Source organism: Alligator mississippiensis, chromosome 4 (assembly GCF_030867095.1).
Source record: "Alligator mississippiensis isolate rAllMis1 chromosome 4, rAllMis1, whole genome shotgun sequence".
Lineage (NCBI taxonomy): Eukaryota > Metazoa > Chordata > Crocodylia > Alligatoridae > Alligator > Alligator mississippiensis.
The window spans coordinates 56,027,546-56,048,048 of NC_081827.1; the positions used below are offsets into that span (position 1 = coordinate 56,027,546).

The following is a 20,503-nucleotide window of genomic DNA, read 5'->3' on the forward strand; positions in this document are numbered from 1 at the left end:
TGCTGAGCTGGAGTTCCTCAGAGGCGTGGTCCCCTGAGGAAGCAGGATGATCAGTGCTGACCTGTGCCCTTGCTTATGTTACTGTTGCCAAGCAGAAAAAGAAGCCTGCAAAACTCGTGGGGATGCATGCTCTAAGGACCTGCGGCAGGTCTAGGCCGGCACTGTAGGCTCTTCGCTTCTCTGCTAGAACTTCTGAAAAGGTAAGTTTGTCTCTCAAGAAAGCAAAGCTGGGAGAGTTCTGGATGATCTGAACATGTGTAACCGACATCAATATTAGGTTGTCGCTCTCAGCACATAGAAGAATGAGACATTTCTACTGGATTTAATGTATTTTTTGATAATGGAGAGTGACAAGACTCAGGAATCTTGTGCGTTTCCAAGCGCTGGAAGGGAATAATCTTTCCTGGGCATGGACTCTCCTGGCCATCCCTGCTCAACCTTGACCCTTCTGTCCCATCCCTTTCAATGGGTCTCTGTCCCAACCCTGTCTCTTCTCCACCCCTGGTTTCCTGATCCTGTTGCGTTTTCCCTGCTCACCCCAAACCAGTTTATGCTTCTCTTCTTCATCATAGAGTCCTTAGACCAGAAGTGGGCAAAATACAGCCTGCGGGCCAGATCTGGCCCACCAAATTACTAGATCTGGCTTGTGGCTGCCCTGCAGCACTTTACATGGGGCCAAGTCCCACCCATTCCCACCAGGGCAGCCTGCACCCCACTCCTGCCCACTCCTACTCATAGCCTGCTGCACTCCCGCCTGCGTGCACAGCTTCCAGTGGAGCTGTTCCCAGTGCTGTTCTGCACCCCTCACCTCCAGCAAGAGCCACCCAGCTGAAGCTTCCCACCTGCCTGCCCAGAGCAGCACAGCAGGGGCAGCAGCAGGAGGAGGATCTGCCACTGGAGGTTAGGCGCTGGGCCTGGGGCTGGTAGATGTATAGTACAGGCTGTCCTGGGTGGGGCTCAGCCCAATGTGGAGCACCACAGGTCCAGCACCAGACTACACCGTCCAACCGAGCTTTGCTGCACTCACCCCCCCACCTTCCCCTCCCTCCCCTCGCTGCTGGGTGACTTCCAGGACCTAGCACCCAGCCAGGCCTCCCACACACACACGTACATACACCCCCAAAACCCTCCCGCCACAGGGCAGGGTGTGAACAGTGTGGATCATGCCTCAGCCCAGGCCCCAGCCCAAAGCTGTTGCTACCCTGTGACCTAGTCCCATGATCCCAGGCTCCCCTGCCCATCCTGCTCCTGAATACTGCTTTCCTCCTGCCTAAACCCCCATAGGGAGTTTTGGTGAATTGTTGCAGGGAGGCCAGTGGTGGGGTAGGAGGGTTGTGTTGCCGACCTGGCCTGAATCAGCTCATCAAAATTCCCTATGTGGCCCTTGGGCCTAAATAAATTTCCTACCTCTGCCGTAAACAAATCTCATGTCCCTCTTGAAAATACAATCTCCCGTCAGACTCTCTCATCTCTCAGTGTCTCCGCATTGAATCCCAGTTCCTTTGCCTAGCCAGCCCCAGTTCAACCCTCAGCTCCTCATGCAATTTGTCATTCCCCTTCTGCTCTGCACTGGTCCCAAATCTCTTTCCCTTGGTTTCTCACCCATTCTCAGTCTCCCCCAGAATACAACTAGTTTTACTTCTCCCTTTGTATGTTAAGTATTTCTTAGCTCTGTAGCTCTCATCCATTTAAACTGTTTCCTCCCCACTAATCTCCTTGTGCAGCCAGTTCGTTTCGCTTGTCCTCACAGCACTTCATTCAGTACCACAGCTTCCTGGCTCCCCTGGTCCTCCTAGCCTCTCCCTCCAATTCCCAATTATATGTTCTGTCTCTACCACTCAAAGCTCATCAATTGCTTGCCAATCTATATTCATTTCACCTGGTTTGGCTTTTTATCCTTCTTGAATTTAAATAAGATGGGTTAATCCATGGTGCCAAACATGAAGTGCATGTTCTTTGCAGTCTGTTTTGGGCCCCAGCCCAACCCCAACCCCAGCCCAAAGCATGTGGAACAGCCATTACACAGAAAGTCTATCTTGAGCTATGAGCTGAAGCAGGCTTATTTGGTTTGTGAGGATGCACCCTGTCACGGCAGGATCCTGCAGGAGGGCCGTGATCTCCCTGAGGTCCCTCGCACCATGCCAAGGCCAGCCCAAGGTACCCTCTTATTCTTGCCCGCCACGTCTTGCTGGTAAATAGAATAGGGAGGCTACCTTACTCCTCCTTGGGCATGGCTACTCGGGACCTCTGTCCCCGCGGTTTTCCTGGACTCTTGTGGTCACCCCGTATGATGGGTGCTACTCCGGCACCCCAGCCTTATGGGCTACGCGTGGCTCCTACCAACCCCTAATACCACACCCCAAGCCTTGCAGATGGGACAGACGTTGTCCGGTCAAAATACACACCCGCTTTCTCGGGTCCTCCTCTAATCTAGCCCGCTCTAGGGCCTTCTCCGTATGCCTCTATGCTATTGCCCCATTCTGGGCTCTCACTGGGTCCACTCTGGGCTCTCTAATACAGTGCCCCTCACTGGGACTCTTAGTAACACCGCCCCTCTCTTGGGACTCTTGAGGCCCACTCTGGGCCTTCTCTAATCTAGTCCACTTTGGGACGTCCTCTCGAGCCACCGGTCTTTTAGGCCCACCGCAATGCTAACCTCTCGTTTGCCAGGCGCACTGTGCTGCTATCCCCTTTTCCTGGGGACCACCACAGCACCGCCCTTCTCTGGGGCGCTGTGCTGCTAACCCCTTTGGTCTGAGTCCACCGCAGCACCCTGCCCCTGCCCTGGGTTTTCCATAGTGCTAGCCTGTTACCGGGCTCACTACGCCTGTCCTGGGCTTCTCAATCTTGCCCCCCTTGGGCCTCTCACATATTGCCCCCTTGGGCCTCTCAAACTTTGTCCTTCTTGGGCCTTGCAATGGTCCCCCTTCTCTGGGACCTTCCGGGCCCCGCTGGGCTCCTTAATAATACCGCCCCCTGTTTGGGGCTATCTATGCCGACCCTGGGCTTCCTACTAAAATCACCCCTCTCTCTGGGACTTGCTGTGCCCACACTGGGCTCTTTAAATGCCCCTCTCTGGGCTGGGGTCTACACACCCCACAAGTTGCACCCTTACTGGCGTCAGGGTCCTCGCACTCCTGTGAGCCCCCCTATGAATACTGCACCCTCTTGGCGCTAGGGCCCCACCCCTCTGGGGTCCCTATGAGGATAATGCGCCCTCTTGGTGCTAGGGCCCCACCCCTCTGGGGTCCCTATGAGGCCTCCTCCAACCCCTAATAGCCTCACCCAAACCACCGGTCTAATATCACAAACACAACTTCAAGCCTCCTGGCTATAACTCAAACAGAACCCAAAGCCGCCTGGCTATAACTTAACATCATTGCTTAACTCCACTCGAGCGGTACTTGCTGTTAGGCTTCTCTCTGCATCCTAACTCCAGGAGCTCCTGCCCCTCTGGCTGCTAGTAGGCAACTCCTAGCTTGGCCTTGGCTCTAGGCTTTATAGGGGCCAGGCCCTGCCCCCTCAGGATCAGCTGACTCTCATTAGTTGCCCTGGCAACCTGCAGCTGTGCTCATTATCTCTGCTGAGGCTTTTCCCCAGCAGTTCTCCCCTCTCTAGGAGTGGGGCAGCGAGGTGCGCTGCGACACACCCAAATATGTGAGCTTTATATTACTTATAACAAATAGTTGAGGATTTAACATGGGCTAAGCAATGTGTTTTTCCTTCATATTTTTCTCAGAATTGGTTAAACTATTTGTCTGCAGTTCTCCAAAAAAAATCATTCTTAGGCAGAGACTGAGCATGGAAACTTTGAATCTAAATAGTTAGTTTTCAATTTATAAGAAAATTAAAATGGAGTCTTATAATGGGAAGTGTTGAGCAGCCCTGCCTACAACATAGGTTTTTGGATTGGCCTCCTCACTTGTTTCTGCATGCCTTCCAATCATGAAGTTACATGGTTGACATCTGTCATATGTGGTTCATTCCCTCTGCTATCCTGACGGGGCAGGCAGACCCAGCTGCGGTCCCCATGGGGCAGTAGAGGTAGAGTGGAGAATAACCCTCCTTCCTGCCCTCTCTGCCTTGGGGCCATGTAGGTCTGATGTTGCAGCAATGAGGGGGAAGCACCCAGCAGACTCGGCTTGGGTCCCTGCCGGTGCAACAGGGAGGGACGAATTAAATCCCTCTCTGGTGAGTTCTGCCCAGGCTGGCCATGCCCCCTCCCCTGCCCCAAGCACAGCTTCTCTGCAACCCAGGGTGTGCTCTAGCACCCCCTGACACCTGGCCTGAGCAACTGCAGGCATGTGCCCATATTTCCTCAGTCCACAAGGAATGCCTGTGCTGTTACAAATTGGTTCAACCTGGGCAGGTTAGACTAACCGGCAAAGATTGCATCAATTCAGGCTCCGTTTTTTTCATGTCTGTCCCTAGCCCATGAGTTCTGATCCTCTTCCTGGAGCCACTGCAAGGGTTCAAACCATTCCCTAAAGTATTACTGCCTTTTTCATTCTTACCTTTACTATCAAAAGACTCAGCACTCTCTTACCCCTGAGCCAACTTACACTCACTGTTCTGTCCTCTTCCTAAATTGGAGTGGACTGGTAGGAGCAGTATAACCTGCTATCAACTGGTAGCAGCAATAATGGCTAAGTAGACCTCCATGCCTTCTGCATATTGAGGGCACCTGAATATACTTCATCATACCAGCTCTTCTTGAGAGTGAATACAAATGTTGAATAAAAGTAAAAAGGGAACTGATCCTTGTGGGACTCTGAAAGTTTCATGGCAAGAGTTGAACATCTGTCTCCAGCAAGGACTGAAAATATTTAAACATGTTACCTTTGAATGCTTCCACTTCTCTTATGGGTCAACAACAGTTTAGATGACCTGTGAAAGTCCTAGGAAGGTAAAATGAGAAAATGAGTTTTTAGTGTCTATGACATTGTCCAAATGAGTGCTGACATCTCCTAGCATGACCAGCCTGTGGTACTCCACTACTGTTGCCAGCAAAGTATCAGTGATTTCTATGATCACTCGTTTAGTCCTTGGCAGCCTGTGAGTAAGTGTTGCAGCGCACTAAAGTGCCCTGCTCCTAGAAGAGCAGGAACTGCCTGGGGAGAGCAGCTAAGGAGAAAATTAGTCTGCACCTGCACCTGGCCAGAAGGGGCAGGGCCCTGTGCCCATATAAACCCCAGGATGGGGAGTAGGCAGTCCAGTTCTCCACCAACGGCCAAGGGGGAAGGAGCCCTCATGGAGTAAGTGAAGGGAAGAAGCCTAAGTTCTGCTCCCAGTATCAGAAAGGGGCAACGCACACCTTCTACAGTTGGTGTTATGTTATAGCTCAGGGGATTATGTTTGGTTGTAGTTTTATAACACTGGTGGTTTGGGCAAGGCTATTTGGAGAAGGAGGAGGCCTCATTGGGGGCCCACTGCAGTGTGGGGACCCCAGTGCCAGAGAGGGCGCAGCACGAGGGGCTGCAGAGAGCCCAGGCACCAGTGAGGCACAGCAACAGGGCTGCAGGGAGCCCAGAGAGAAGACAAAGGGGTCAATCACAGCAAGGCCTAGACAGGACGTCGGTGCCATCTGCGAGGCTTGGGGCATAGTAAAGGGGCGGTTGGAGCCACGCATATAGCTCATAAGGCTAGGGTGCCCCCAAAACACCCATTGTGAAACGGGACCTACAAGGGGTCTGGGAACCCACAGGGTTCAGAGAGTCCATCAAACAGTGTCCAAGAGGACTTAAAGGCAGCTTGCCTATTTTTATACTTCCATCAAAGACGTGGTGGGCAAGAATTGAGGGTGCCCATTGAGCCAAATTGGCAGGGTTGAGGGGCCTTAGGAGATCACGGCCATCCTTGAGGACCCCATCCTGTGACAGTAAGCATACAATCTAAGTTAGTTTTGGCTCTGGTTTCTATTATTGGTGAATGAACTTTACTTATATGACTTATTGTTGGATCTGATATTCAAAGAGAAGAATATTGTCCTTCATTACATAGTGCTGAATACAAACAGCTTGTCCAAAAAATAAAATAAAATCAGAAGCAACAATGTTCTGTAAAAATTTCTGTGATATCTGGTGACTGAGCAGAAATTACATTCTGGCAGTCTTAAATCTAGTTTCATGGCTGAAGGACACTTCAAAACCATATTGATTCATGTCCTAAATAATAAACCTTAGATACAAATACTGGTTAACAATCTGACTGATATGCCTTCACCTGATAAAAATCTTGTGATTAATTTAAAGCGAAATAATTGTTTGATGAAGAAATTGGGAAAGCGATAAAAGTGAACTGATAGTGCATAATGTATCCACTGATAATGTTGAAAGTGTTCTACATTTAATTGATGGTAATAATTTCCTCTCTCTGCTCACATTCTGTAAATATTCTAGAAAAATTTTTGCAATTCTCCCAAAAAGCTAACTTTCAGATAAAATTTCTGAATAAAATAGTATTTCCTTCAGGAATGAGAAATATGACAGTATTTACTTTTTTTCCATCTCGGTGTTTAAGTGGGTTTAGAATTAAACAAAACAAGCTTGTTTATGTCTAATTTAGTACATTATAATAAAAATAGATAGTTAACTGATGGTTCTTTTATCTTTCTACTTTTCTGGAGAGTGTGCTTAGTAGTTTGGCAATGTTAAATCCTGTACAAATGCACACAATTCATAATTTAACAGATTTGAAATCTCAGTATGTTTTCAGTTCATTTCACTCTCTCAAAGATGTTTGCTTATTGGGATTTATACAAAAGAATAAGACTATCCATGCACGGCCCTAGGCACCTTACTAACTGCAGTGCAAGTATTATAGTGATTGTCAGTCAACGACAATTTCAGCTCCATTAAGTCTCTCTGCTCTGGCTTTGCCAAGCAACAAATAAGCATAGACAAATCCCTCAGAGCCATTCCAACTACATAATTCCTAATGCCCCCAGTCTCCAAAATTTAAGGAGATAAAATGGGCTGTATAGAAGATAAAAAGAATTGATCAATCTGAACCTGAGGTGAGAGGCATGGGGTAATTTCCAATGGAAGAGTATTGCTGAGAAATTACTTTCGAAGTATGCTATGGAGCCTCAAACATGAGCAAGGCTCTTGCATTTTTCCTGGACCATCATGACTATAACATCATCCCGAAAACATGGGACATTGTAACGGGGCCATGACTTCATGGCCTATTGTAAATTACCTAATCCCTGTTAATCTCTGCACTCCACAGGGAATAATGACTCTCTTGAATGGTCTTCCTCCTCGGTTTATCAGGTTATCCTTTTTACTGCATTTCTCTTGTTTCTAAGATACCTGATAATCTCTCTTGTATCCTGATTTTATTTAAGTATGGAATTCTGTACAATCCCCCCCTTTTTAAAAACAAAACAAAACAAAACAAAATAGTACCTGAAAGCTTGCTTATGTCCTTCCTAGCTATACCAGTTGGTCCAGTAAAAGATGCGATCCACAAGAATCTTCATCTCATGCATTTTTCCCGGATCATCACAGGTGACCTAAACACTACAACCAAGACACTGGAAGCCACATGTGACTGAGGCCAGAAGATTTTGTAGTCCCATCTGTAGTCACAGGCAGAGAGTAGGTATGTAGTAATATAGAACATGGGATGGTTCTGTTTTACTCTGAGTAGAGGGGAGGAAGACCTACAGAAAGGCAGTGGACAACCATCAGTTACTATTATCTTAGAATTGATCTGCATCCACATTCTAGATACTTTGAACTAGTAACAGTCAAAAGCCAATTCACTACCTTAGGCTGTCATCCATGATGCCTCCCTTGATTACTGCCACAGCAACCCCACAACTATGGGTTGCTACATGGACAAAATTTAAATCTCTAATGAAGACAAAGCTACAGAGATTGCCCCACTCCACAGTCCCCCCGCCAAATCCAGCAACTCTATCTGGGATTTGTTTGCCTGTTTTTAAACTGAAAGATTTTTTTTTTAATCTTTTTGTCCATGATACTAGATGTTAGACCAACTCCATGTGGTGCCCAGCGAGCAGCGAGACAACAGTCCAGTTACTCATGGATCCTGTTACTCATTAGCCAGAGCAGAGCAGGGAGCAAACACCAGCACACATTGCTCACAACAGCTTTATTCAGAATGGAGACAGCTTCGGGCCAGCTCCCTCACCGATAAAATATGGGGAGCCTCAATGTATAATTGTTTTTTCTACATTTATACACTTTGGTTCATGTTTATTAACATTTATTCTAGCTCACCCCTCCTATGTTCCACCCATTTCTCCTCCCATCTCAAGCTCCGCCTCTGTTTACTGTTTGCTTCATTAGCATGGAATTGCCTATGCATTTCATTCATTTACTTGTCTTTTTGCTATAAGCACATGTCTAAGACCTTGACTTCTCTTCTTCAGCCAATGGATGGACTTTGACCAAAACCTGGAAGCTTCTGGAGCCTTCTTCACCAGTCAACTTTTTGCATATGTTCATCTTGGATTCTGTTACCAATTACGTGTTGTTTTTCACATTCCAGTCTGTTTCTCTGTCTTAGGTTGTACCATCTTCCATACTTGTTTTGGGCCTTAGGTTGTACCATCTTCCACGCTTTTTGGGGGGCCTCTCTATCTTATCTCGTTCCTTACTGTAGCTGGGTCACAGATTCACTTGCTGCTTTTCTCTCAGAAAATGGGAGACACAGTTAAGACGGTTACTTAGCATAAGCAAATAGCTGGCTTAACTATCATCCTGCCTTGTAGTCAGCAGCTCTGCTAGGCCACAGGTTAAATCCTTTGTATTCAACTGCAGATCCAGTGCTTCTTAATAATCCAAATTATTGTCACCCTAACAGTAAACATAACGTAGCAGGCTATAATGCTGGTGCAGCCAGAAATTAGTGAATACATTCACACCTCTGAGATCCTAATTCAGCACCTTCTACAAGGAATGAATTAAAACAGAATACACTTTCCTTAGTCTGTATAGCAGTGTGAGATCTCAAATAACATTGCCCCTTGGGCTGTTTGTTCTTAGTACCTTAGGATGTTATTTTATTGTTAAAGGCTTATCATCATTCAGTCTTAAATACCTTGGTGACAAGCACTTAATCTGAAATATGAAGAGAAATGAACCAAAATGATACTTTCAGTTTTAGAGACAATGCTTAAAGTTCTCAAAAATTCCACAATATTTTTATTTAAACAACTACAGCCCTCATTTTATTTCTTCAAGTGTCTAGGAAAAGAGAAACAAATTAAGCTATATGCTTAAGTTTACATATTTTATCAACCCTGTTAATATTTAGCATTTTAATAAAAGAAAGACTTAAAATATGTAACTGTTGCTTTGTTCATGAATCTACCTCATAGGAACCCCGAGGGCAAGAAGAAATCTGTCAATTGTTTGTAGAGGTGCACCAATACAATGGTCTAATATCGAAACCGGCAACAATATCAAGGAAAATGACTGTACTGGAAATCAGCCTGACGTGGCCAATAATTTGGCTGATAAATGCCCTGTACATGCGTGCAGCCGCAGCATAGCACATAGGCAGCAAAGAGCACAGCCTGGCACCATGGAGAACTGCATGCTGCTGGCAAGTCTGTTGTGGAGGAAGGGGAGGGGAGAGTTAAGGGGCATGGAGGGACAGATCAAGGCTCCCCACAGTGAGGGAGGGAGCGGGGCTGGGGCAAGCGCTTCCCAGCTGGGGCGGGGCGGGGCGTGGGACAAAGCCATGGCTTGTCCAGGGGGCAAAGGGTGGGGGCCAGCTCCCACCGCTGCATGCACCCTGGGAGAGCATGGGGTGGGGGGGGGCTTGTGCCTCTGGGGCAGGACAGGGTGGGCTGTGGCCAGGGCTGCACCAGGCTCTTCCCAGTGGGGGCTGGGCCAGGTTGTGCTTGGGGCAGGGTGCGCGGCAGTGCTGGGAAGGGGGTGGTAGGTGCTACAGCAAATTTTGGGGTGGCTGTAGCGCCCCCCCCCCGTAGCCCCAAGCACAGCCTGATCCAGCCCCCAGCCCCCACCGAAAAAGAGCTTGCGGCAGACCTGGCCCCAGCCCTCAGTGGCAGCCCACCCTGTACACACATCTGGGGGCCCTATGACCCCCCCCCATGCCCTCCCAGGGTGCATGCAGCAAGGGGAGCCATCCCCTATCCCCCGCATGCCCATCAGATGAGCCGCACCTCCGTGCCACCCCACCCCAGCTGGGCAGCACCTGCCCCAGCCCCAGGCCCACTCCCTTTCTCACTACAGGGTCCTTGATCTGCATCCCCATACTCCTTCCACCACAACAGGCTTACCAGCTGCACACGGAAACTGGATCGGTATTGGCCAATATGCCTCCTCAAAAACCGGCTATCAGTATCAGCCCCAAAAATCTCTATCGGTGTACCCCTAACTATTTGCCACTCTATGTCTTCTCAATTTGTAACAGCTACTGTATGTGAGAAATGAGTCAGCTCTTTCAGGCCGTCTTTTCCTCAGTTATTGAAAAGATGCTTTACTTGACTTGCTTTGATCCATCATGCTGCTTACCCAACAAGGCTCAGCAGTGGTGTGTGCGTGCATGTGTACTTTCAGAAATATAGGTAAAAAGGTGATAGTTTTAGTGGTCATTTTCTTTTTAATGATATAGATCTCAGATCTAGCAATGTGTTAAGCAACAGTTCAATGCAAAACCTGCCTCAAACAGGTTTTTAGAAAAGAACTGGTTTAAGTTTTTTCTTCATCAATTCATCCCAATACTCCTGTCCTTTCCAGACAGTAGGAGAAAAAGCAATTTAGCACTGACTTCTTCACCAAAACTATCAGTGCTAGTAACCATCAACCCCTGCCCCTTTAGTACTGCCTTCTGGCTTCTTAATGCTCTCTGTGGTTCCATTAGCTGGCCATCACTTCCAGCCGTCACCCACAGGCAAGCTACTACTTACTGACCACCTGCAGCTGAGTTCTGAGCCCTGGAGGGGCCTAGCACTCGCTTACAAACTGGTTCTCTGCCCCTCTCTCCAGGCTGGTGTTGGCTGTTTTCCAGCTTCTCTCTCCAGGTGCTTTTCCCTCCCTCAGCTTTTATGGCTCCATAGGAGCCAATCAGAGCCCAGGGTTTGCAATGGGGGCTCTGGTTACAACGCAAATCCTCCAGTAAAAAGCATTCATTGTGCACAGCATACCCCCCGCTTGGAAAAGTTATTGCACACACTGCAAACTTTTTGCTGTCTGTCTTGCAAAGTTCTTTAGGCACAGCTCATCCACTCAGCTTGCAGCCAAGCAAGCCTTTGCAGCTGTTACACAATGCATAAAAAGCCAACCAAAGAAAAATTCTTCTGTTTTATTGTCCCTAATCCTCTAAATTCTGTCACAGATTTTCATATCCAAAATAACAAAGTAAAAAATAAATCAGCATGTCTGAGGGTCCATAGAAGTTTTTGCACCAAATTAATAAGAATACTGTAGTGTTTGAAAGCTACATAAATAATTATATGCCATATATGTAAATACAAATTAAATTCACCAGCAGATACAAAAAAAGAGAGACATAATGAAAGCCCAAATGAGTTTTTTTTTTGGTCTGTTTCCTAGATATTGTATTCATACATCTCTCTCTGAAATTAGCATACCATAAACATTATATGCATAATATGTGACTATGCAATTGTTGAAAAATTCAGCCTCCTCATGAATAACCAATGAACCTGTCTGCTAAATTGCAGAGGATACTACAGCTTGGTGACTGAAATAGAAAACAGTTATAGTCAATCCAACATTGAAGACGTTTTGGTAAAGTAGAACATTGGGGATTAACCTTTTTAGCAGGAGTGCCACAAACTAGCCTTAAATGCTCCTCAAGTGTGTCACGGGCTGGGGTCCTTAAGGATGGCTATAATCTCCCCAAGGCCCCTTACCATGCCAAGTTGGCCTATTGAGCACCCTCTGTTCTCGCCCACCATGTCTTTGATGGAATGATTAATAGGGAGGCTGCCTTTAAGTCCTCTCAGACACAGTTTTGATTGATTCTCTGGATCCCATGGGTTCCTGGACCCCTGGTGCATCCCGCTTCAAAATAAATGTCACGATGGGTGTTTCGGGTCACGCTAGCCTTATGGGCTATGCATAGCTTCAACCACCCCTTTACCATGCCCCAAACCTCACAGATGGTACCAACCTTGTCAGGTCTGGGCCTTGTTGTAATTTGGCCCCCTTGTCCCTTCTCCCACAGCACAAACTGTAGCCAGCATATGGTATGCTAGCTAATGCTGAGAGGTGTCTGTGTAAGGCAGATGGGAGTGGGGAATCCCTGCCTGAACAGCGGGGTGGGGGAACAGGAAGAAGCCAGGCAGACCTCACTGTACCTGCAGTCTCTGCCAGAGCTGCAGCCAGGAAGCAGAGCAGAGGGGCCAGAACTGCTGGGTTAGAGCAGAGAGCAAAGGTCCACCCAGAGTTGCAAAGCATCTGGGATGCTAGACCACTCTGATTTAACTTCAACCAGGAAGGGGTCTGGGACAGACATTTCATAAACTGGTTTGACCCAATCAGTTAAGTCTGATACTACATTCAGTCAGGTTTATCTCAAACTAGTTTCAGGCGTTTGCAAACTAGTTTCAGTGTACTGAACATCTGTTCTGTTATAGATTTAAACCAGTTTCTGATCACTTAAACCAGTTTGTGTGTAATGTCTGTCCCTAGCCTTCGTTTTCAGGTTACTGAACCCTTTTAAACTCTTCTTTATGAGAAGTCTAAGTGTTTTAAGACTTTGCAATTCTTCTTCTCCATCTTGATCAAACCTATCAATTACATGTGACTCTAATCTATCATGAAGCTGTATTTAGTGAGTTTACTTTTTTTTTTAAGATTTGCCTTAATGTGAGCACTCCCACTGAGTGAATTCCCATAAACACTCACAGATTCTTATGAAACAGCACAAGTTTCCTTACAAGGGCTGCTATAAATTAAAAGGGCACAATTTGTTTAAAGCAGCAAAAAATAAAATTAAAAAAATAGCTGAAAGTCTGTGAGGAGCAATCCAGTATGGAGTATGAAGATGGTCCACTCCTGGCTTCAGAAATGCTTATTTTAGCCTAACCCTCTCATCATGCATTGACCTATGGATCTCACAGCCTGAGTTCAGTTGTTTATTTAATATAAAGCTTTTCATATGGGTCCTATTTGCAGCAGACCCCCAAGCATCTGCAGTATGTTGCAGCTACTGCTGGTCCCTTACAAGAGGTCAGCCTGCCAATCCGGGGCTGCTCCCACTGGTTCAAGGGAGACCAGGGAAGAGGTAATCCTGCCAGCCCAGGGCTGCTTCCCCTGGTTCAGCGTGCTGCAGAGAGGCTGGATGGGGCAACAAGGATGCTCCAGTGTAGGGCTAGCCAGCAGGCAGCCCTTGCACTGAAGCACCCTTATGCCCCAGCCAGCTGCGTCAGCATCTACACTTGCATTGTTGCTCACTAAACAACTTTGCTGCAGGATAGTACTTGTATGTACAAGTACTAACCTGCAGCAGAGTTTATTAGTTGACTGTGGTTTAATAGGGGCACGTGTGTAGATGCTAAGACATTTACTGCAGAACTAATTAGGCAGTTCCACAGTAAACATCTCATGTAGATGTGCCCACGGCTCCCAAACTGCCCAGCTAAAGCCAGATCCTAAGTTACTGTTGCTCCTCAGTCTCTCACTCCTAAGCCATCCTCTCATTTATGGTTTCTTTATTCTTCCAGATGGGTGTTGGACATACTACCCATGAACAAGCCAGAAATAAAGCTATTCTCCTTGCTCATTCCAATTTTTCAAAGATCAGAGTCAAACCCTTAAACGGATTCTCTTTGGCCTGAGGAACTGTTATTCATTTAATTAGTTTTAAATAAGGCAGCTATGGCATGTTAGCTGGAATGAACATACAGATGACATATTGGCATTTTTATTATTTAAAAGCTAATTAGTTTGCTGTTGTTTAGCTTGTTAGGATATTAGTATTAGGAAGGGAAAACCTCATAAGATTAAATGAGGCAGAAGGCAGGGCAGGGGGTACCTTAAAGACTAAATGGTTCAGAGGCATATGCTTTCAAATGCAATTGGCTGCTTTGTCAGATGGCATGACAGTGTCTGAAAACTAAGCTGTTGCTTTATGAAAGTGTATGCCTTTCAAAGTGCCTAAGGTATCACCCTGCCTTGCCTTCTTCAGGGTACGGTAACCCCACCTGATTTCAGACATACACAGCTAACTACCTCTCAAAGATGGAAAGATAGATCCATAGATCTATGATGAAATATATCAGATAGATATATTTTGGATTCTTAAAAGTCCTAGTAGTTCATAAAGTAGTTTAGAACTCTTTAGGAGAGCTCTGACATTATTTCTTTGTGGAAAATTTCACTGAATATTCCATGCCAAGCTTTTCTATAGAGATCACATTAAACATATATAAAACGAGGTATTTAAAAGGTTATAGTCAGCTGCTTTGCTAGGTTGATCTGGACAAGGTGCCCTTACTGTTTTTCCTTGGATCGTTCTTCCTCTCTTCTCCAAGACAATTAAGTTCTCTTCTTTCTTTCAAATAGTCCTTAAAGTCTTTCTTTATCTACGTATGTTTGTTACTCTCCCAACCCTTGGAATAGAGCTAGTTCAGGAAGGTACACATGCATTACTTTAAGCATACAAGTACTATATGAATACTACTGAGTACTATTACTGAATCGTACTCAGTCATATATGTGCTTATTGCTGCTGTTTATTGTTATTATATGACTTATTGCTGTCTCCAGTGTTTTAATGAACCTGTTGCAAAGCAAGTTTTTCAGAGACCTATTTTTTATCTACCCAGCCTACCTTTTACTAAGACCATTCTCAACTTCACGCAAATAATGATTCTATTCATACGTTTGTCCATGATGCGTGCTTGCATACACAGGGAAGTACAACTATTAAAATATCTAGCTGAGAAGAGGACTCTGAACTAGTGTCTACCTTTCATCACCTTTTATCATTTTAGCCTTCATTTTCTGTAGGGAGCCTCAGCAGAGATTGGAGTTCAGTCTCCATACATATTATTATGCTCAAGGTCAAACAAGCTGGGGTAAAGTGTGGGTCATGTTGTCAGTGAATTGTATCAGAAATTGTGTAAAAATGCAGTTTCTTTCCTTGTTGGCAGTAGGTTGGGGACCCAAGCTAAAGTTTCAACTCTTCAGAAGCATGGGATATGTAAGGTCCATCAGAGTACAGGAGAAAGAAAACAAGGGTGATGGAGGGTGTATCTACACGAGACGCTAAAAGTGCAGTAGATCAAATTCTATTGTGTATTAGTGTGTCATGGCATAAGCTGTGCTAATGCACAGTAGAATCAGTTTACAGTGCATTAGCATCACGTAAAGACATGCACCTGCGCTACTGCTCAGTTGCGCCAATTACAGCACATTTAGTACTTGTTATTACAGGTACTAAATTTAATGTGCTGTAATTACAGTGAATTAATGCACATGTAGACATGCCCACTGGGTTAAGGAACTGGCTCGGGGCTCAGATTTATGTTTTCTTCCCTTTCCTACCATAGGCTTCCCATGCAAAAATATTTCCGTAGCTCTCAGGGGCATCATGTGAGTAATTTCATTAATGTGTGTAACGATCTGAAAAGCAAATGGCTTTCATTCCCAGAAAATAATAAATTCAACATAGATCATTGAGTTCCTGGGTGGCAGACCATTTTGCCAGTCAGTTAAATGTTCCCAGAAAATCAGTAAATTGTAATTTTCATTTCTCATTTAAAATAAAAGTAGAGATGTAGGAGGTAATATACCCCATAAATACAGAAGTCTGACATATTGTGTCACAGAGCAAGTTTCTCTTTTGTTAGCTCAGCGTTCATCAAAATGCAAATACAGTTCTCTCCACTTCTGCTGCCTCCCCTTGTACATGCTAGTTTCTTCATTATGTGTACGTAAACATTGGCTCATTTCATATTATGCTTTTGAAATGAAACAGACTGCAGTTTCCATAAATTCTTCTTCTACTGAACAAAAGCTACCCATTGAAGCAGCAATGTTTTGGTACATATGTGGCAGGAATAAATTTCCAGGTTTTTCCTGGGTTATGTAGTCTGGGGGTGCATCTACACATGCAATTAATTCAGATCGATAAACTCTAGAGCTTCTTGTGCCAGCTTAGAGCTTATTGTGCCAGCGTTTATTGCTCCCAGGCATGCCATTTGTATGTGCTTCTGGGACCACAGCATGCTGAGCTGGGTTGGAGCAGCCATGGCTGACAGGGGGCCCTGAAGCCAGTCTGCTTCCCCTGGCTGAACATGCTGTGGAGGGGCTGAGTGAGCAAGAGAGTCCTCCAGCATTGGGCTAGCTGGCAAACAGCCCTCACACTGAGGCACCTTCATGCCCCAGCTAGCTACATCAGTGTCTTCATGCGTGCTGCTGCAGAGTAAAAAAACTCTGCAGTAGAATAGTAGTTATATTTACAAGTACTATCCTGCTACTGAGTTTATTAGTTTCCTGCAGACTAATAGGGCTGCACATGTAGATGTGAGGCATTTACTACAGAGCTAATTAGTCTACTCCACAGTAAACATCTCATGTAGACATGTCAAGGGTGTATATTTTTAGTTCCTATGTATGTATGCAACATGCAGGAAGGCTATTTCTTTGTTAATAGACCCAAGAGATGGTATTTCTCTTCTACATCTCACACTAGGAGTGGGATTTTCCAGTACTACATTTGAAGACAGATAATACCACACAAGCTAAAGCTCATGAGGCCCAGCTGCAAGTTAGGCCTTTGAAGAATTTTTTCAAGTTTTGATTGTCTTTTTTGTCAAGACGTCTCTTACTGCCAAATTAAGTAAGAGTCTGAAATTCTTTAGATCTCCACTCCAGACTAATAGTACCAGATTTAACTGATTTGGGTCAAACCGGTTTATGCAATGTCTGTCCCAGACCCTTCCTGGTTTAACTTAAACTAGAGTTCTCCAGTATCCCAGATGCTTTGCAGCCCTGGGCTGGGCTGGGCTGGGCTAGATGGAGCCAGCCTGTTCTTTCTGCTCCAAAGAACAGGCTGGCTCCGCCCCTCTCCTCCCTACCCAGAGCTCTGGAGGAAACTCTAAATACCTGCAGGCCCTGCAGGTATTCCTAGCTTCCCTTGCTGCTTGCTGCTCAAGCAGGTATTCCCCCCTCCCTTCCCCCCTCCCATCTCCCAGCATGGACCCCAGCCCCACAGACCCTAGGCATGTGGTATGCTAGCTAATGCTGAGATGTGTCTATCTCCAATTTCACTGGGATAGGCAGATAGGACAAAGGCAGACAGGACAGTGTCCACTTTGGGCTTTTTGGAACTAATCAACAGGTCAGTTAGGAATGTCCCTCCTTGGAAAAAGCTGTGTAAGAAGAGCTTAAACTAATGATAGTCATTTGTTTTGCTGATGAGTTGATAAACAATGTGGTTTGCAGCCTTGTCAGGTTTCCAGACAGGAAGAGGGAGATTGAAAAGCTCAGTATCACCAGCAGATGTATGCACCGCACACACCCACTTTGCCTCAGCCAAGGGCTGGGGTCTGGGAACACTCCAGCCCCTTGAGCAGCAAGCGGGGTAAAGCCTGGAACGGTGCAAGCCAAGGTGGTGGTTTACACCCCTCACTAATCAGAGCGTCCTGCTGGGGCCGGCCATGGCCCCCCTCAGCTCAGCACTGTAGAAGAGAAGAGTAGGCTGCTCTAGCACACCCCCAGCTTCTAGCCTGATCCACTGCAGGCATGTGCCTGCATATCTGAAATGAAAAGGGGATGTTTATCCACCTCCAAATCAGTTCAAGCTTTGCAGATTAGACTAACCTGCAAAGATTGAATCAATTCAGGCTCAGGATTTTTGAATGTCTGAACCTAGCCTAGGGGGGTGCCATGGCTGCCCTCGGTCTAGTTCTGCTACATGCCCTAAAACATGCCATAGGTAAAAGGGGAGACAAGGGCACTGCCAGTGCTCTGCCAGTACAACAACAGGGAAGTAGCTGCTTGATATGTACTTAGACGATTCTAGGAGAAGGACCGGGCCCACTCTATAGGACTAGCTATAAAAAGCCCACAGTCCATACCAACTCTCCTAGGAGAAAAAATTCCTTTCTGATGCCAAATTGGTATTCAGAAGGACCCTGTACAGAAAAGAAATACCCTCTGGCCAGGAACCTCTAGGTTTTCTATATGGTAGTAGAAACATCAAGGCACCCCTTTCCAAAATCCTGAGCCTTAGTTCTGATCAACATCCCAAAACTGCAGAGGAAGGATGTGGAGGGGGAAATCAGAAGTCAATGGCGTTCGTGTAGAGGAAAATCATCCCTTCTTGGCCCCAGCTGGCAAACAGAAAAAGCCCTAGAACAGGTGTTTACTAGACACCTTTCACAATACAAGAGAGCTACATCTACATTCCACCCTGGGAACTGGACTTTACATTACACACTGTGGTTGTAGAGTCAGAATGCTGCCTCCTAGCTGACCATCCCTTCCATAAATTATCTATCTCAGTTTTAATATGATTCAGACAGTGGTGTAAATGCGAAGGGTGGTAAGAGCAACCTCCAGGTGCTGACTTGGGAAGGGGTTGGGATGGGGAGTGTGAAAAAAATGCATTGCTGCTGAAACCCATACGTTTGTGCTTGGGGATCATGGCAGCAGCTCCAAGTTCCCACTTCCACTTTGCCCTGGGCATCTGGTCACATCCCTACATTGCTGGATTCAGGTTCTTTGCACCGATCACTTTGTTTGAAAGATGATTAAAGCAATTTACTTCTGATAGGAATTTTCTAATTTCTAATCTCAGTTTACCCACAGCCATCTTGTAAATCACTTAATCTTGTGCTGGTGTTGTTTTCAGCTTTAAAAAGCTCTTCTTTTCTACTATTCATGTGATGAAAGTATTTTTAAGGGCTGATCAGTTCCCCTCTCAACCTATTTTGTTACACTATACAAGCCAACTCTGAATTGCCCTAATTCTGACCCTTTCTATGTTAAGCAAATACTGTAAAATGCCAAAATCTAAAGTACAAATCAGTGTAGAAATGTATTGCTTTACTCGTTGGTTTGTTTTGGTGGCGGGTTTTTTGTTGAGCTTTTTTTTTTTGCCAAGTTGTAAATTGTGTAAACTTAATTCTTCTGTGAATTAACTGCTGCAATATGTACAGTCATTGACGATAGCTGTGTGGCTAATGTGTAATTAAAAGGAATCTGACAGGCACTGCTAAATACCTATTAGCATGACTAATAGAAAACAAAAATAAATTATGTTAAAGCTGTTTGGAGATCTAAAATATGCATATAGAAATGGTTAATTTGGTGGAAATGGTGATTTAATTTTTTTTTAAATATCATGTTAAAACATTTAAATGATTCAAAGCCATCAAACAGTGCACATAATCTATGTAATTCAGAATATGAGACCCTTTCCACTCCACTCAGAGCTAGTTAGGCCTCAGCTGGATTGCTGTATTCAATTTTGACCATCACATTATAAAAAGAATGAGATGACAGACAAAAATGATAAAAGGTTGGAAAGATTGGCAGAATCTGGAGAAAATAAGATTAATGAGGGATGTGATAGTTTCCAAATATATAAAAAATGGGGGGAAAAAACATTGTTTTTCACAGCTGCAGAGTCAGGACACAAGGCAATGGTTTTAAATTGCAGTAAAACAAAGTTAGAATAAATCTCAGAAAAAAATCCTCACTGTGAAAGCAGTAGGATAGTGAACAAAGCTGCCTTTCTCATGTCCTTGTGACAAGGTATTTAGCAGAATCTACAGATTTGCCAGACTGACAGACTGGGCCATGATCACTGCTACTATGGCCTCAAACTTGCAACCTCTAGACTGTCAGCCATGGGCCTTGCCAGAAGCTGAGGAGTTTCCTTCTTTGGAGATTCTCAAGAAGAATCTGACTGAGATGATTTAGTAATGGTGAATCTTGTATCTGTGCAAAGGTTTTAAGAAATGACCCTTGAGGTCCCTTCCAACCCTGTGATTATATGATTATGATTTGCCTCATCCTCCATCACTACTCCTTACCCTTGGTTATTTATTATTATTGAAGGAGAGGGAAAAAGTCATCACATGATATTAAGCGTAATATTTTTCACAGCTGGTAGAGATCCTGGTCAGCCTTGGAAGAAATGCTATAATATGAGTCTTGTGGTACTAATTTTTACTTGGGGTGGGAGGCAGGGGAGAAGCTGTTGGAAATGGAATGAGTACTCTCTGACGTAATCCCTAGAAATACAGTGAATTCTTGGGGCAAGTGGTTCCATTGGACCAGGCATTGGTGTTTCTGCTGAGATGCCTGAAAAGCAAAAGATCCTGAGAGCATCTTTAATACCCTGTGGTCATTTGTGTTCAAGGACTGCTGTATAAACAGTAAATAAAAAGGTACACTAAGAATCTTTATGTTATTTCTGTAGTTTCTTCTGAAATTGACTTGCAAGGCCCCCATATCTTATGTCACTTGGCTGAGGGCTGTGTTTTGTCTTAAATAAGACTGCAAGCACTTTATAGGAC

The 20,503-nt window shown here is 45.2% G+C and overlaps 1 long non-coding RNA gene across 1 annotated transcript; it reads left to right on the forward strand.

Annotated features, from left to right (window-relative positions):
* Nucleotides 1-212: 212 nt before the first annotated feature.
* Nucleotides 213-9,316, forward strand: LOC132250005 (uncharacterized). Its single transcript, XR_009461578.1, has 2 exons — nt 213-7,605; nt 8,402-9,316. It is a non-coding gene; the product is annotated as an uncharacterized LOC132250005 (long non-coding RNA).
* Nucleotides 9,317-20,503: the final 11,187 nt, after the last annotated feature.